Here is a 6451-nt window from a genome sequence, read left to right as displayed (position 1 = left end):
TCAGCTATCTTGCCCGCTGACCTTGAATTTATTTTCTTAATAAAAGTGTAATGATTCTTCTAATAAACAAATACATAAATTATATCCATTATCTACTGTATGTTCATTTCTCTCTGTAACTATTACACCTACTACTCTAAACTGAGCCAGTTATCTTTACCCAAGAACCAACCAAACAACTGAAACTTGTTTTCTTATGAAGAAAACTAGAAGCCAAAAAATCAAGAACTGACTAGTACTTTTTGTCAACCAACACAAATTTCATATTGTATAATATTTTTTATTTTGTTTCTATTATCTGTTTCCTACATGCTTTGCCTCCTCAGTCATTGGCCACAGGATCCTGAGAAACTGTAAGAATATGCAGGCACAGAAACAAAGTCAGCTTCCTCTCCAATTTTGTGGAAAGGGACTGTATATCACAGGGCAGAGCCCTATGCTCCCTTACATCATCTGGACAGAATCACTAGACAGAGCTATTCATGTTGTATATGTATGCAATTTTAAAGTAACAATAAACATATATTAATACTATGAAAAGGCTTTTCACCTTTTTAATTTATAGTTATTATATAAATAAGGAACAGGGTAAATAAAAATTAAGCGTAGTGACCAATGCTTTGTACACTTTTCTTGCTTAGAAATTGTCCAGATAGCCAAAGAATATTTACTAATTAACCAAGTTTAAGATGACTTTAAGGACATAAAGTCAACTAAGCATGTGGAACTTATAATTTAAGCCAATGTAATTAGTTTTTATGGTTAGTAGCATTATAAAAATTCATGAGATTAAAGTCCTTAAAAAATACTCATTATTGCAAATTCATTGAGTTCAATAATTTTTTTTTATTTTAGTAATTTAAAAAAAATGGATTATTATTGTTGAATGTATTACAGATGTTCCTCATTTTTCTCCTATTGACTCCTTCCTCCCCACTCTCGCCCCCCTCCTGCTTTCCCGACACTGTTGTGTGCGTTCATTGGTTATGCATATATACATATAAGTTCTTTGGTTTATCACTTCTCACCATCCACTCCCCCTTCCCTTTGATATTTGTCAGTCTAACAATCAATTTGTACTTCTTAATCCCTTCACCCATTCCCTCAACCCCACTCCCATCTGGCAACCAACAAAATATTCTCTGAATCTATGAGAATGCTTCCGATCTGCCTGTTCATTTTGTTTAGATTCAATTGTCAATAGCTATGTATTCAATGATATTTTGTTTGTTCATATTTTTTATATTTTTCTACAAGAAGACCCTTCAACATTTTATATAATAATGGTTTGGTGATGATGAACACCTTTAGCTTTTTCTTGTCTGGAAAACTCTCTATATGGCCTCTGGCCTGCAAAGTTTCTTTTGAAAAATCAGCTGACAATCTTGTGAGAACTCCCTTTAGGTAACTAACTGCTTTTCTCTTGCTGTTTTTAAGATTCTCTCTTTGTCTTGAATATTTTGCATTTTGATGATAATGTGTTTTGGTGTGGGCCTCTTGGGGTTCATCTTGTTTGGGACTCTCTGTGCTTCCTGGACTTTATGTCTGTTTCCTTCACAAAATTAGGAAAGTTTTCTGCCATTATTACTCCAAATACGTTTTCGATTTCTTGTTCTCTCTCTTCTCCTTATGACAACCCCAACATGCAAATGTTGGTATGCTTGAAGTTGTCCCAGAGGCTCCTTACACTATCCACATTTTGGGGGATTTGTTTTTCTTTTTGCTATCTGATTGGGTGCTTTTTGCTTCCTTATATTCCAAATCGATGTTTTGCTTCTTGGTTTTACCTATTCTACTATTGAATCTGTGTAAATTATTTTTTATTTTAGTTAGTGCCTCCTTCATATCTGACCTGCATCCTTCATTTCTGATTGGTCCTTTTTTATGCTCTTGAGAACCTCACTAAGTTTATTGTGGTTCTCACTAAGTTCACTGAGCATCCTTATAAGCAGTGTTTTGAACTCAGCATCTGTTAGGTTGCTTATCTCCATTTTGCTAGGTTCTTTTCCTGGAGTTTTGTTCTGTTCTTTCATTTGGGACATGTTTCTTTGTCTCCTAATTTTGTCTGCCTCCCTGCTTTTGTTTCTATGTATTACTTAACAAGAGGTATGGGGAGACCCTAGGTCCGGCCCATGGACAGCGTCTGCTGCAACCGCGGTGAGCGAACCCTGGGGCCACCAGCGCCCGCCGCAGCTCCCAGGAGCAACCCACCCTGCTCTGACAAGCTGAACTGCGGGGGGTGGTGCACCCGACGACCACATAAGGGAGCTAGGGGTGCGCGGATGGGGGGAATAGGAAAAATGGCAGCAGAGTGAAAGGAAGCTACACAGACCGTCTCCCAGAACCAAACTGGAATTACAACTATAACACAGACAAATTGATGGGAAAAATCAACAGAAAAGCAGCTTGCGAGGACCATATAACGAGGAACACTGACTCCATCCTGGTAGGCTTGCAAAGGCTCGAGACAGGGGCTGGGAGTCCAGGGTCAGCAGCTCAGCAATGGCCTTAGCTGGGAGCGGCACCGTCGAGTTACACTCCCAGGCGGCCCCACAGCGCAGAGCCGGGACAGAGGCTAAAAAAGCCACAGTCACTCACCTTGGGCTCCGGCAGAGAGAGGGCAGACTGGACTGGAGCTGTGTGGGACACTCGGGATTTGGAGGGCGCTCAGAGCTTTTGCTGAGTGCAGCCACACAGGACGGTGCCCATATTGCTCCTTGACAGGGCTCAGGGGAGAGGCAGTAGCCCCTGCTCAGAGATCCAACCCCACCCTGTGGGCCATTGAAGTGCTAATTGAAGCTCATTAACAACCAGCATCTGCCCCACCCACGTGAAATCCCCTTGTGCTGAGCACCTGAGGGAATTTCAATCTACTGGCAACCCAAAACTCATCAAGTAACCTCCACTGCTAGCCTCCAGGCAAAAAACTAGATGATAACAGTACCTTTCCTGGGCTGGCAACTTTAACCAGGAAAGTAAGACTTGACAGTGGTGTTTAACGTGGGTCCTCCCTCGCTCATCTAAACACAGGAGAGGGAGCCACAAACAGCAGAACACCAACACCCACAGGGAAAACTTGACAGGCCCCAAAGCCCACAGTGATAGCAAAAATGGTGAAACACAGAAACAGAAGCCAAATGAAAGAGCAAGAGACCTCCACTGAAGATGAGATCAATGTGGAGCAATTAGGCATGTTAACAGAGCTAGAATTCAGAGCCATGATCTTGAGGAAGCTGAACAGCATGAGTAAGGACATAGACACACTGAAAATAAGCCAATTGGAAATTAAAAACAAACAAGAAGAGATAAAAAAAAATGACATATCAGAAATGAAAAACACATTGGAAGGTTTAAAAAGCAGAGTAGAGGAAGCTGAGGACCGGATCAGTGAATTAGAAGACAGGGTAGAAAAAAATCAACCAATCAGAAAAACAAAAGGAAAAAACTATTAAAAAACAGGAAGACAGCTAAAGAGAACTGTGGGACAACTGGAAACGTAATAATATTTGCATCATAGGAGTCCTCGAAAAAGAGGAAAATGAGCAAGGGATAGAGAATATATTCAAAAAAATAGTGACAGAAAACTTCCCTAATTTGGTGAAGGAAGAAGGCATTCAAGTTCAAGAAGCAGAGAGAGTCCCAAGTAAGAAGAACCCAAACAAACCCACACCAAGACACATAGTAATTAAAATGCCACATATTAAAGACAAAGAGATAATCCTAAAATCAGCAAGAGATAAGCAACAGGTTATCTACAAAGGGAACCCCATAAGTCTCTCAGCTGACTTCTCACAAGAAACATTACAGGCCAGAAGAGAATAGCATGAAATAATCAAAGTCATGAAAAACAAGAATCTGAATTCAAGACTACTCTACACAGCAAGGCTATAATTCAAAATAGAAGGTCATAAAAGAGCTTCCCACACAAAAAAAAGGTTAAGGGAATACATTAGCACCAAACCAGCACTGCAAGAAATGTTAAAAGGACTGCTGTAATTAGCAGTAGAAATGGGAAGAAAAATAGAACCACACTACACAAAAATAGCAATAAATAAGTACATATCAATAATCACCTTAAATGTAAATGGACTGAATGCTCCGATAAAAAGACACAGAGTAGCTGATTGGATAAGAAAGCATGACTCATCTATATGTTGCCTCAAAGAGGCCCACCTCACAACAAAAGACTCACATAGGTTGAAAGTGAAGGGATGGAAAGAAAAATTTCCAAGCAAATGGAAAGCAAAAAGAAAAAAGCTGGGGTAGCAATTCTCATATCTGATAAAATAGATTTCAAAATGAAGACCATAACTGGAGACAAAGAGGGCCACTACATAATATTGAAAGGATCTATCCAATAGGAAGATATAACCTTGATAAACATATATGCACCCAATATGGGAGCACCAGAATATATTAAAAATCTTCTAGAGGACTTCCAAGGAGAAATGGCCAAAAATACAATCATAGCAGGGGATTTCAACACCCCGTTGACAGCTCTGGATAGATCCTCTAGGCAAAAAATTAGCAAGGAAACAGAGACTCTAAATGAAGCACTAGACCAAATGGATTTAATAGATATCTACAGAGAATTACACCCCAAAACTACAGAATACACATTCTTCCCAAGTGCACATGGGACATTCTCAAAGATAGACAACATGATAGGACACAAACTAAATCTCTACAAGTTCAAGAAGATTGAAATCATATCAAGCATCTTCTCAGATCACAATGGCATGAAACTAGAAATCAATTGAAACAAGAACATGCAAAGACATTTCAACACATGGAGACTAAATAGCATGTTATTAAACAATGAATGGGTCACTGAGGAGATCAAGGAAAAAATTAAAAACTTCCTGGAAACCAATTAAAATGAACACACGCCCTGGCCAGTTTGGCTCAGGGTTAGAGCGTCGGCCTGTGGTCTGGAGAGACCCGGGTTCGGTTCCCGCTAAGGGCACGTATTTTGGTTGCAGTTTGTCCCCGGCCCTGTTTGGTCGTGTCGGTGGCAGCCACTCGATGTGTCCCTTAACGTCGATGTTTCTCTATCTCTCTCCCTTCCTCTCTCTCCCTCCCACTCTATCTGTACAAAAAATGGAAAAATATCCTCGGGTGAGGAAAAAATAAAAAAAATAAAAAAATAAAAAAAATAAAATGAACACACAACAACACAAAATCTATGGGATGCAGGGAAAGCAGTTCTGAGAGGGAAGTTCATAGCACTACAGGCCTACCTCAAAAAAACAAGAAAAATTTCTAATTGACTGTCTAACCTCACAACTTAAAAAATTAGAAAGCAAACAAAAAGAAAACCCCAGAGCAAGTAGAAGGAAGGAAATAGTAAAGATCAGAGCAGAAATAAATGACAAAGAGACCAAAAAAAGAATTCAAAGGATCAATGAAACAAAGAGCTGGTTTTTTGAAAAGATAAACAAGATTGATGGACCCTTAGCGAGACTCACCAAGAAACAAAGAGAGAGAACCCAAATACACAAAATCAGAAATGAAAGTGGAGAAGTAACAACCAACACCACGGAAATACAAAAGATTGTTAACAACTACTATGAACAACAATATGGCAACAAATTTGACAACCTAAGTGAAATGGACAAATTTCTAGAAACACAGAGTCTCCCAAAACTGGACTGAGAAGAGATGGAAAACTTGAACAGACCAATAACAACTAAGGAATTGAAGAGGTAATCAAGACTCTCCTAGCAAACAAAAGCCCAGGCCCAGATGACTTCACGGGGGAGTTGTACCGAACATTCCAAAAAGAACTAACACCCATTCTCCTCAAAATATTTCAAAAAATTCAAGAAGAAGGAAAACTTCCAAACACGTTCTATGAGGCCAGCATAATTCTAATTCCAAAACCAGAAAAAGACACTACAAAGAAAGAAAACTACAGGCCAATATCCCTGATGAACATAGACGCCAAAATCCTGAACAAAATATTAGCAAATCTGATCCAGAAATACATCAAAAAAATTATTCACCATGACCAAGTGGGATTCATTCCAGGGATGCAAGGCTGGTACAATATTCACAAATCAATACATGTGATACACCACATAAATAAGATGAAGAATAAAAACCACATGATCATATCAATAGATGCTGAAAAAGCATTCGACAAAATCCAGCATCCATTTCTGATAAAAAAACTCAACAATGTGGGAATAGAGGGATCATATCTCGACATAATAAAGGCCATGTATGAAAGACCTATAGCCAACATCATACTCAATGGACAGAAACTAAAAACATTTCCATTAAGAACAGGAACAAGACAGGGATGTCCACTTTCGCCACTCCTATTTAACATTGTACTGGAAGTCTTAGCCACAGCAATCAGACATGAAGAAAAAATAAAAGGGTCCAAATTGGAAAGGAGGAAGTGAAACTGACATTATTTGCAGATGACATGATATTATACATAGAA

General features: G+C 39.0%; 1 pseudogene; it reads right to left on the bottom strand.

Annotated features, from left to right (window-relative positions):
• Positions 1-296: 296 nt before the first annotated feature.
• LOC118636804 lies at positions 297-489 on the bottom strand (annotated as a pseudogene).
• Positions 490-6451: the final 5962 nt, after the last annotated feature.

Source organism: Molossus molossus, unplaced genomic scaffold (assembly GCF_014108415.1).
Source record: "Molossus molossus isolate mMolMol1 unplaced genomic scaffold, mMolMol1.p scaffold_m16_p_2, whole genome shotgun sequence".
In the NCBI taxonomy this organism is placed as follows: domain Eukaryota; kingdom Metazoa; phylum Chordata; class Mammalia; order Chiroptera; family Molossidae; genus Molossus; species Molossus molossus.
Note: the sequence above shows the minus strand (reverse complement) of the source record. Positions and strands in the feature narration are given on the sequence as shown.